This window comes from Jatropha curcas, chromosome 9 (genome assembly GCF_041381405.1).
Source record: "Jatropha curcas cultivar XTBG-Jc1 chromosome 9, XTBG_Jcur_1.0, whole genome shotgun sequence".
Classification (NCBI taxonomy): Eukaryota; Viridiplantae; Streptophyta; class Magnoliopsida; order Malpighiales; family Euphorbiaceae; genus Jatropha; species Jatropha curcas.
In genome coordinates, this window is record NC_143159.1 from 21,784,187 (window position 1) to 21,797,179 (window position 12,993).

At 31.5% G+C, this 12,993-nt stretch overlaps 1 long non-coding RNA gene across 2 annotated transcripts in view; it reads right to left on the reverse strand.

Annotated features, from left to right (window-relative positions):
- Positions 1 to 11,974, reverse strand: part of LOC149493793 (uncharacterized) — an 86,496-nt gene extending 74,522 nt beyond the window's left edge. The window contains exons 1-5 of one of the 2 annotated variants that reach the window (XR_016322681.1): positions 11,547 to 11,974; positions 10,876 to 10,941; positions 10,112 to 10,170; positions 4,078 to 4,143; positions 3,314 to 3,372 (exon numbers count right to left, since the gene is read on the reverse strand). This is a non-coding gene — a long non-coding RNA (uncharacterized LOC149493793). Of the gene's footprint in view, positions 1 to 3,313; positions 3,373 to 4,077; positions 4,144 to 9,827; positions 10,171 to 10,875; positions 10,942 to 11,546 lie in introns of those variants that run through there. The other variant, XR_016322680.1, reaches the window with a different exon arrangement.
- Positions 11,975 to 12,993: the final 1,019 nt, after the last annotated feature.

Genomic DNA, 12,993 nt, shown 5'->3' on the forward strand with positions numbered 1-12,993 from the left:
GAAGAGGCTCATCAACTCTTGCTTGAAATAAAACAACTCAACTTGAAGCTATAACTCTTTTCCAAGGTGAGGAGGCGCAATTCGCACTCATGTGCAATATTGCTAACCGCCTTGTGGAAATTGGACACTTCACTCTAGAGGATGCAAGCCCGTATCAAACCTCTTAGGTTTTGAGGTTTAAGAGTTATAAATATTTAGTTAGGGCCTCAAAAGAACAATTAATGTAAAAATTCAACTTTTGGGAAAGTAATGAAATGAGTTTATTTCGAGCCAAATATTGTTCATGCCAAAAAAGGAGGAAAAATAATGAAGAGCTAAGAAAAAATCTCTAATGTATATAAATAAAGAACCTTGCTCAAGTACTATTACACTTGAGGCAAAAAAAAAAAAAAAAGGGATGCAAACAAAAAATAATAAAGAGCAAAATAAGGGCACGTTTTGCTCCTAATAGATCTCAATAGCCTTTTCTCCGATTTTAGATTTGAGCAGTCACGATAAAGCTACTATGAAATATAGCATTATTTGCATCTCACGATGTTGTGAATGTACGATTGCATTGTTGTATGTCATTTTATATCCATGCATTCATGCATACATCTGTCATGTCATGTTTTGGTAACATTTATTTTATTAATTTTTTTATTTAACATTGGCCACATGCCTACACTAGGCATAGTGTACCTCCGCCCCTGCATAGTTTATGAAATAAATATAATAATAATTAAGTTTTAATTTCAAACTAGCATGAGTCGACTATGTGAATCTTTTGATTTAAATATCCACTATGATCATGCTAAAAACAATGCAAAACAAAATATAGATTCGAAAAATAATTTTAAAATACTTTTTTTAAAAAAAAAATTGAAAATGAATTTTAAAATCATTTGATATATTAATAAATAGAACAAAACATGAAATATGTAACAACTAATTGGGGTTTGTCACATATATCTTTTGCCTCCATTTTATTCTGTTTGTAGCTATATCCCCACTAATATCCAAAGACCATAGGTCTTTAATGACAACTTCCCTCCAAGTAGTTCTAGATCAACCTCTTCTTTTTTTAATATCTTCCCTTACTAAAGTATCACATTTGCGAAGCTAGGGATGTGAATTGACTGCACTTGGGTACCAGTATACCATCTAATCTAACCTCTTTTTTCGTGCTTTTTTTTATTAAACCAAACTCTCAGTGCAAATATTTTGTCTTACTTTTATTTGGTCTAAAACTCTTATCCTCAAGAATTCTCCTCCACAGTTTCAACTTTTGGTTCACTATCTGACTAATTTCATCAATTAGGACAATAACTTTTTAATCTTACAAAAATGCATTTGAATAGGTAAAGCTATCTAAAACTATAGATATGGTTTTAATATATGAATTAAATTTTGGACTATATTTTAAAAATCACAAAATAAATTTCAACTGAGAAATATCGAAATATAAAATTATAAAATAATTTTAGTATAAAAATTAGATTATGGCTATATATAATAATTAAATATTATAGGACAAAACTAAGTTAATTTTACATCTTACTTTTTTTTTTTTTTTTTTTTTTTTGGTAAACTTCCTTGTTAAATTGAATGGGTAACAGCAACTACTAATTTAATAAATTGAAGAAATTTTTTTTCAGATTATTAGATTTGAATCAGTCTGGAATATGAATACATGTATTAATTGGGACTTTATTGATGGGTGTTGGGACTTGACTCTTGTTGACTTACTAATTTGTATTCTCTATGTGAAAACTTGACTTGCTAGTCAATTAATAAGTTCATGGAAATATTCTTTTCATTTTGCTTGTGTAGAACCATATAAAATTTTCTTTTCCACAGAAAAATAGAATAAAAATCTTTTCAAAATCTTCATCATGTTTCTCTTTCTTCCCATTTTCCATTCTCTTCCAAACGTACGGTATAAGTATTATTCAATTTAAGGTTCCGTGTATCATGCTCTCTCTGTATCATTTTATTTACATGGTTTGACAGAACACGTATATTAAAATTTTAATCAATAAAAGTTATTTTTTCCTTTTTTATCCTTAACTCATTAACATATTAATAAAAATCCTTCATTTAATGATGAATCGTAAAGGTTATGATAAAAAAATAATTATTCCTATATATAAACTTAGAAACTTTGCAAATATTTTAGCATATTCAAAAAAAAAAAAAATAACAAACAAATAAAATATAGATTTGCTCTGACTTCTGTGATTGAAGGGAGTGAATATGGATTGAAAAAGTTTCCCAACATTCTATTCCTTTTGTAATGGTTGATTTAACATTTTCCTTATTTTAATGAGATTCATTTTTTCCCTAAAACAAATAAAATATAAATGTCTTGAATTACCTGAGTTTCTTACCCCTTGTTTGGTGCAAGAGAATTCCACAAAATTTTGTGGAATTCATTTAGAAATCTAATTTTTATATTTGGAATGTAAAAAAAAAATGTAGATATCAATTTTAAGAATTTAATTTTATAGAATTCAACATAACAAACTTTATCAAATTTCACAAAAATAGATGGAATTTCCAAATGAACTCCATAAAACTAAGCAATCAAATTTTTTATGACAATCTACCCTTCTCTTTTTACAAAGTCAACTTTTCAATTTTTTACTTATTTATTATCTCTATTCCATAATACTTGTCACAATTGAAATCTCACTTACCTTAAGAAAATAATTAAATTTGTTCAAGTTACAATAAATTACTACTTCTATTCCATAATACTTGTCACATTTGAAAAAATAGCTTGTTCTAAAATACTTGTCACATTTGTGGTTTCAAGAAGTAATGAATGTTTTTTTTCCATATTTGCTCTTTGTACATGACCAATAATTATTACTTCAATTTAATAGTTTTCTTAGAAAATTAGTATTAAATTAAGGGTAATTGTCACGACCCGTTTCCGTGGGCCGGACCGGCACTAGGGCCTAGGTAAGCTTAAGGCCCCCGAGGCCCGTAGTAAGCCTAAATTATTCAATCTGTCTACATGATTCTCCTAATTTCAACAAAACAGTAAGCCCATATGACTTGAGATATAAGTTTTATAAAATTTTCAAACATCTGGCCCAATATCAAATAATACATAAAATTTAACCAGGGCCTATTCACAATAACTCATAATCACAATAAGGGCTTACTAGTTTACCTACAGTTAATTACACAATAATTAATTTATAGCGTAGTGCTAACAATAAGGCCCAATTTAAATACACAATCCTATAACTGCGGAGTTCAATAATAATCTGATAAAAGAGTAACTTATAAAACCAAAATTAAATAACAAAAATATAAAGTTTACATTTATAACTCTGCGGAGAAGATTGCAGAGCTTCAATCGAATCAGCTGCTTCCTAGTACCTGGGAGGTTTGGAGAGAAGGGGGTGAGTTTTGCAACTCAGTGAATAATAATAAATAATACACACCACATACAGGCAAGCAAAATGCACCCTAGTATACTGAATGAACACACAACAGTCACTCATATGTCATCATATCAGCACCCACAACAATATCACCTTCAAATAATCACATCACGTGGAAATTAGTCAGTGGCGTCACCTAAATCCCCGACGAGCCGTCCTCTCAAACAGCCCATCCTCTCAAACATGTGCACCCGGGGAGCCAATCCCCCATATCTGGCCGACCGGTCTAATCCTCACTTGACCAGTCCTCTCAATATTTTATTTTTACATTCTCTCTTTTCTTTTCCATATCATCAACATCATTTCATCAGTTCATCAGGTGCACACGGGGGCGCCGATCTCCCATTTACCCGGCCGACGGTCCACTTTCATCAGTTCATCAGGATCCTTATTTATCGACCGTCCTCACAAACCCATGGTGACCCACTTCATCCCAACTCCACACAAACAGAGCACAGTATATACACAGCACAAATAATCAAACAATTCATTTATCATAATACACCAATTTCATCCAAATGCACAAGTATAATTATAGTGATCATAACATAATATATATGAGAAAATACAATATGTAAATATATAAAAATGTAATGTTATGCAAATGCAGTGTTGATATGCATTATTTATTATTACTCACTGTGGTGGAGAACGAAGCTCTAGTTTTGATTCTATCCGGGAGGAGCACTAGATGGACCCGAGCGATCTAAGCAAAGTAAAAATGACATCGGAAAAAGAATAATATCAGATAAAATATTTATTCATCACACTACTATTCTTAACCTATTTAATTTCTATCAATAATTTACTCTTTATAATTAATTAAATTTCTATAATAAATTTTATTTGCTACCGAAATTCATTTTATTTTCTACCGAAATTTCGACAGCATCTCCCCTAAAAATTGGACTTTCCACCTGTTTAAAGTATCAACAATTTTATCTAATAACTCCAAATCACACAGCCCATCCATCGGGCAATCAATCAATTAAATTTTCCATCCTCCATCAATTTAATTTTTCCCGTCCTCCACATTTATCCACATCAACTATATTAATTTTTCTTTAATTCCATAAATCATAATTTCCCAACAATTTTATTTATTACCAGAATTTAATTTTAATTAATCAAATATATTTTTATTAATCGACTCATCAACACTAAATTAAATTAATTCAACTAATCAGATTTGCTAAATTAAATTAACTAATCAAGATTACTAAAATTAATTTAATTAACTAAAATTACTAAGTTAAATTATACCCAAATTACTAAAATAAATTCTGAGAATTAGCAAGAATTGCTCTATACCCCAAGTATAATTTTTGTTGAATTTTGCTAGATCGGAAAGGCTTACGCGTGCTAGATCGGAGCTACGCGCATCGGGACTGCGAGCAAGTGGCGCGATCTACTGGACAGCAAGGATGGTGGCGCAATGAACTCGAGGAGCTGTGGCGCTGCGATCTGGCTGAGGATGAAGCGCTGCTGCAGGTGGAGCCGCTGGCTGTGGCGCGCGGAGGAGCGGCGAGGCGGTGCTGTGCGCGATGGAGGCGGTGCGACTGGCTGTGGATCGCGCCTCTGCTGTTGCTGGCTGAGGTCGCGCAGGCGCAGTCACAGCAAGAAAGAAGAAGAGAGGAAGAAGAAAAGGGAAAGAAAGAAAGAAAGAAAGAAAGAAAGAAGAAGAAGAAGAAGAAGAGGAAGGAGGAGGCGCTGCTGTGATGGTGAGGAGTAGAGAGGTGCAGCGCTGGAAAAAAAAAAGGAAAGGGAATTTTCTAGATGGTTTGGGTCGAACCGGTTCGATTCGGTTCGATTCGACCCAAATCTTTGATTTTCGATTGGTTTTCGACTTTTTCAATCGGTTTTCGGTTCGGTTTCTCACAGTGTTCGCATTAAAATATTAAAATAAATTTCCAAGCTGTCGGTTTATTAAATTTAATTGGAAAATCTTTGAAAATAAAAATTTGAGTTGTTTCAGTCTTCCCCCCTTAAAAAAATTCGTCCTCGAATTTTGAAAATAACAAGAAACTAGGATACAATAATTGTTTACGACAATGGTGGTTATGCTTCTCACATAAAGTTGCAAGTTCGTTAGTCAGAGTGGTGAATCTGATTTTTCTTAAATTTAATAATTAAGACAAACCAATGAACAGACCTGGGAAGAAAATCTAATTTATAGAGAGGGTAAGATGATTATAAGATAAATCCATCCCTAAAGTTAATTTAAACGTGAATCATACTATGTCTACAAGTTGTCACCTCAAGTCAAATATTCATAACTTAAAGCACAGATTCGACACTAATATTCACCTTTACACGTAAGAATTTTATTCACTTATAACATCTGCTCAAGTAAGGGTTATTGATCTCATTAGCTCTATATCATGTGTCCTTACATTGATGTATCGTCATTTATTCTCTCACTAGCTATCATAGGCAATGATCATCACTCCATAAGAAACTCATACACCAACCCATTATGTAATCTTACTGATATAAGAATCCACATATTCAATCAAATTTATTACTATTCCAATTTAGAATCCTTATTATTATTATCAATTCTACCATTAAATACCATTCAATCCTTTCCAATTAAAGAGAACAAATTCATGGTATTACTACAAGCTTATTTCAAACAAAATCATGACATTTCTCTAGCTAAGTGCTATCAACTGATAGGATATACTGACTTCTATCCCAATCTCATCACATATTTATCAACTTAACTATTTTCCAACAAAAGATATATAATTTATTCTCAATTCCTACTAATGAGAATTCTCATAAAAACAAATAATACATCGACTATATAGAGAAAATTTCAATTCACAATCAAGTCTCTATTTTAGTTATTAACCTCTCTATCCTTCTTCCCGAATTATCATATCATACCATTTCTTAACTAATTATGACAACAACTTATGCAACTAGCCAAATTAGTTGTTGCCATGCCGAATAATTCTTAATTTATTTTCTAAAATTCGCAAACACAGTTCTATTATACTCCATTCCATCATGAAATCCAGTCTACATTTTTTTTACAAGCTTAATCAAGATGTAAAATTCTCCAAACCGTAATTTATATCCAATTTACCTAGGTCTACGTATCCAGAAATCCTAAACAAGTATTGCCTTTGCTCTAGCTAAGTATGAGATTAAGGATATTAAACCTATAATCTAATTCCTGATTACACTATGTCCATTGTTTTATATTTATTCTTAATCCCATGAATTCTTAAAGAATATTCAGATAATAATATCATAGGGTTATTCCTTTTTCTCCAAGTCTATCATAATGTCTATCACCTCCAAAAATTGTAAAATTTATACCTAATACGATCTAGGAAGATTTTCAACCTTAATTATGTTCTCTCTATATTCTTTACTCCAAACAGGGTTAATAGCTCATTGAATTCCTCAACATCTGAGTTTCAATGTACCATTCCTCAAATGCACCTAACTAATTAAATATTTCCTTAAACCATTAGATATGTCGCAACTACCATTTATAACACAATTCTATTCATTCAATCATAATTGCTACCAATTGCTAAGGAATTCAGAGTAGGTTTACATTGACTCTACATTATGTATCAATAATTTTCGCTCTAATTGGTACCTCAATAGTCCCATGAGCAATTTGAATTGATTAGTGATCTGATCGACACACATGAGTTGGCACTCCAATATAATCAAGATGTAGTCTTAGACCATCCTGTTATCACATCCAATAATCCTCTAGTTTATATCCTTAGTCTTTAAACACTAACATGTATTCTCTTCATTAATTTGTTAAAACTATCCCAAATTCACCTTTTCCTTCTTATACCAAGTTTCACTGTTCCATGCAAATGGTAAATTAAAACTCAGCTTGCTTACTAATGAATGAAAATACTCTAATTACCTTCATGTTCTACCAAGGACATAAATATAACTTCCCTTCTTTATCTAATAAAACAAGCAACTTGCAAAAGTTGCACTAATTAATAGAAATTCCTTATTTTAATTGCTTTACGTCAAGAAATTAAATTTATTTACATTCGTTGTCATCTCAAGCTAAGTCCCGTGATCCTTTATCAACTATTATTCCAACTAGATGCTATCAAATTACAGTAGTCAAAATTCTCTTCTCTCTTTCTCTCCAATAGAAAGTCTATCTTTCTTTCTGAATATAAGTACTAAATTCTTTTGTCATCGGGATTACAATCCTCGAATCATTTATCTATTTGTTTAACATAAGACATTCAATAACTTCCTACCTTTGATCTCTTTTTAGATTTAAATTTACTATTCATGAACCACTAAATTCTCGAAACTCACCTCGCAAAGACCCGATTAACTCAACTCAAAAGTTTGGTTATAACATTATCAATTATTTATTTAATATCCTATTAGAATTATCATCAACAGTGATAATTATTTTAAACCTCAAAGCCATTTTTCCTACCTTCAATAGTATACATGTTCCATCATTCTATCTTTAATAATATTTCGCTCCTTTTTTGTTTAACTACATAGCCTTAACTACTTATTCTAAAACATCTGTTAACTTTCTAAATTTTTATAAATTTTAAATTTATTTACAGCATAAAATTACTATTTATGATCATTTAAATTCTTAATATCCACCTTATCTCTATTTTTTTTTTTATCAATATAACAAGAAACTTTACAATTACACAAATATTATTCTCCTTCAAATTATATTCTAATTATCATTTTCTAATATAATTATCACCCAACATAATAGCGTTCCAATCCCAAGTCCACTAGTTTCCTCTATTATCTTTTACTTTCATTTTATTATACTAGATCCATAAACTTAGTCTGGCTTATTAAACATCCTACATATACTAGGGTCTTACTTATGTCCCGTCTAATACACTCATGAATTCCCAAAGTATAGAAGTCTTTATCTTAAAGCTGCTGAGGTATCACTATTTCTAGTTTTATCAAATCTTGTTACCCATAATCCTTAATTTATTAAACCTCTAATTACTGACTATCCTCATTTAAATCATATTAATTTATACCCTTCACGTTTCTGTAATTGATTCTTTTCTTAATATCCAAACAATAACAGGACTAGATCCATCCTTACTTATCTATTTCATTAGTATTATATCAATTCAATAATTGGACAATTATCTCTCCATGTCCGATGTCATTCATCAATACACTTAATCATCATAGCCCACTATTTACATAACATAAGTACCTTAATTCCCTTATGGAGTCATTAACTCCTTCTCAGATCATAGAATCTCCCATTAAACAAAAATCATTGTTTGTAATTCACATACCATCGAGTGTGCAACAATTATTTTAAATATCAAAAGGCTAAATACCATTAGATTTAATTCTTACTTGTACCATATTAAACCATAAGATGCCACAATCCACACAATATCCACCACTAAGTACATCATGATTAAAGTAGTTTATCTTTTACTAAGAATCACAAATTACTTTTCTTATAACCACAATAATTTATATTATTCCCTACATTCATACACTTGAAACGAAATAGCTGATGAATGCTACAATACACTTTGTCCCACCAAGCAGTAATTACTCATAAATAAAACTCACTTCATATAATAATTCCACCAATATTATTCTTTATGAAAAATACTCATCACCAATTATTATACCAAATCGCACCAAATCCTTCAACATTCAGACCTTATAAAAATCATGTATATCCATTCCATCCAGAAAATATTTATCTCAATAAATATAAGAAATTCCACTAACCAACATCATGTAAATTTCATCAAATTCATATACTCATTCAATACTCTAATTAAATAGATTCTGATGTCCTCGAATCCGAATCATTTAGTTCTCTTGTTAAATTATTAGCAACTCATTCTCAATTCCGCAAGCACACCTATACACACATTCATGCATTCTTAAATATGTATTCCACATTCAACACGTATTAAATAAAAAATAGCACACTTTCATCAACTAACCTCAACTTATTAATCCTATATAACTTATCTTCTTACATACTTAAATTATATATGAATATTATTTATTCCATAAAAGGGTTTTTGTTTAAACCATCCCCTTAGCATCAGTAACTAAATCACATCTCTAAAGAACAAGGATACAAAATTTTACTTATTAAACAACTTAACTCTAATCTGGTTGCGAACAACGCTGAAGAGGAAAGCAAGGAAGACTATGTCAAGACATGACAGGAATTACTCCGCAGTTACATCTAGACTTATGAACTTTTGCTCTGATACCACCTTTGTCACGACCCGTTTCCGTGGGCCGGACCGGCACTAGGGCCTAGGTAAGCTTAAGGCCCCCGAGGCCCGTAGTAAGCCTAAATTATTCAATCTGTCTACATGATTCTCCTAATTTCAACAAAACAGTAAGCCCATATGACTTGAGATATAAGTTTTATAAAATTTTCAAACATCTGGCCCAATATCAAATAATACATAAAATTTAACCAGGGCCTATTCACAATAACTCATAATCACAATAAGGGCTTACTAGTTTACCTACAGTTAATTACACAATAATTAATTTATAGCGTAGTGCTAACAATAAGGCCCAATTTAAATACACAATCCTATAACTGCGGAGTTCAATAATAATCTGATAAAAGAGTAACTTATACAACCAAAATTAAATAACAAAAATATAAAGTTTACATTTATAACTCTGCGGAGAAGATTGCAGAGCTTCAATCGAATCAGCTGCTTCCTAGTACCTGGGAGGTTTGGAGAGAAGGGGGTGAGTTTTGCAACTCAGTGAATAATAATAAATAATACACACCACATACAGGCAAGCAAAATGCACCCTAGTATACTGAATGAACACACAACAGTCACTCATATGTCATCATATCAGCACCCACAACAATATCACCTTCAAATAATCACATCACGTGGAAATTAGTCAGTGGCGTCACCTAAATCCCCGACGAGCCGTCCTCTCAAACAGCCCATCCTCTCAAACATGTGCACCCGGGGAGCCAATCCCCCATATCTGGCCGACCGGTCTAATCCTCACTTGACCAGTCCTCTCAATATTTTATTTTTACATTCTCTCTTTTCTTTTCCATATCATCAACATCATTTCATCAGTTCATCAGGTGCACACGGGGGCGCCGATCTCCCATTTACCCGGCCGACGGTCCACTTTCATCAGTTCATCAGGATCCTTATTTATCGACCGTCCTCACAAACCCATGGTGACCCACTTCATCCCAACTCCACACAAACAGAGCACAGTATATACACAGCACAAATAATCAAACAATTCATTTATCATAATACACCAATTTCATCCAAATGCACAAGTATAATTATAGTGATCATAACATAATATATATGAGAAAATACAATATGTAAATATATAAAAATGTAATGTTATGCAAATGCAGTGTTGATATGCATTATTTATTATTACTCACTGTGGTGGAGAACGAAGCTCTAGTTTTGATTCTATCCGGGAGGAGCACTAGATGGACCCGAGCGATCTAAGCAAAGTAAAAATGACATCGGAAAAAGAATAATATCAGATAAAATATTTATTCATCACACTACTATTCTTAACCTATTTAATTTCTATCAATAATTTACTCTTTATAATTAATTAAATTTCTATAATAAATTTTATTTGCTACCGAAATTCATTTTATTTTCTACCGAAATTTCGACAGCATCTCCCCTAAAAATTGGACTTTCCACCTGTTTAAAGTATCAATAATTTTATCTAATAACTCCAAATCACACAGCCCATCCATCGGGCAATCAATCAATTAAATTTTCCATCCTCCATCAATTTAATTTTTCCCGTCCTCCACATTTATCCACATCAACTATATTAATTTTTCTTTAATTCCATAAATCATAATTTCCCAACAATTTTATTTATTACCAGAATTTAATTTTAATTAATCAAATATATTTTTATTAATCGACTCATCAACACTAAATTAAATTAATTCAACTAATCAGATTTGCTAAATTAAATTAACTAATCAAGATTACTAAAATTAATTTAATTAACTAAAATTACTAAGTTAAATTATACCCAAATTACTAAAATAAATTCTGAGAATTAGCAAGAATTGCTCTATACCCCAAGTATAATTTTTGTTGAATTTTGCTAGATCGGAAAGGCTTACGCGTGCTAGATCGGAGCTACGCGCATCGGGACTGCGAGCAAGTGGCGCGATCTACTGGACAGCAAGGATGGTGGCGCAATGAACTCGAGGAGCTGTGGCGCTGCGATCTGGCTGAGGATGAAGCGCTGCTGCAGGTGGAGCCGCTGGCTGTGGCGCGCGGAGGAGCGGCGAGGCGGTGCTGTGCGCGATGGAGGCGGTGCGACTGGCTGTGGATCGCGCCTCTGCTGTTGCTGGCTGAGGTCGACGCAGGCGCAGTCACAGCAAGAAAGAAGAAGAGAGGAAGAAGAAAAGGGAAAGAAAGAAAGAAAGAAAGAAAGAAAGAAGAAGAAGAAGAAGAAGAGGAAGGAGGAGGCGCTGCTGTGATGGTGAGGAGTAGAGAGGTGCAGCGCTGGAAAAAAAAAAGGAAAGGGAATTTTCTAGATGGTTTGGGTCGAACCGGTTTGATTCGGTTCGATTCGACTCAAATCTTTGATTTTCGATTGGTTTTCGACTTTTTCAATCGGTTTTCGGTTCGGTTTCTCACAGTATTCGCATTAAAATATTAAAATAAATTTCCAAGCTGTCGGTTTATTAAATTTAATTGGAAAATCTTTGAAAATAAAAATTTGAGTTGTTTCAGTAATATAGTGAATTTATTCAATAATTTATTGTAACTCAGACAAATTTAATGGTTTTCTTAAGAAATGTGAAATTTCAACTGTGACAAGTATTATGAAAGAGAGATAGTATTGAGTAAATTGACTATATTACTCTTAATTTAATACTAGTTCTCTAAAAAAACCATTAAATTGAAGTAATAATCATTGGTCATATAAAAAGAGTAAATATGAAAAAAAAAAAATTATTACTCCTTGAAACCATAAATGTGACAATTATTTTGGAACAAACTATTTTTTCAATTGTGACAAATATTATGAAATAGAGGTAGTAACTAATTTATTTTATCAAACCTGACCAAAACCATTTAAAATTTTTATTTTTTTAGAAAAATATTTTTTTATTATTTTATTTTTTAATTTTAATCTTTTTCATATTTTAATTTAATATTTTTTCAGAAAATTTTGTTCTGAAAAAGATTAGCAAGACTATAAATGAGGCTGTCAAGAATGGCTTGCGCTCCTTGATTCTGCATTCGCTATTAGAAGAATTTATTTTTTTAAAATAAATTTATTTTTTTAAAAAAAAATAAATAGAAAACTAATAAAGTGTATAATTAAATTAGTGGTAGAATATTTTTTTTTTTAAATAAAGGAAGTCTAAATATGCTTATTTATAGATATAAATATATAACACTGAAGCATGTTTTTTTATGTGGTGCAATATTGAGAAGAATTAGTGGCTGATGTTACATTTTATTATTTTTTAATCTTTATTTGTCAATTGTTTAATTTAATTATTCCC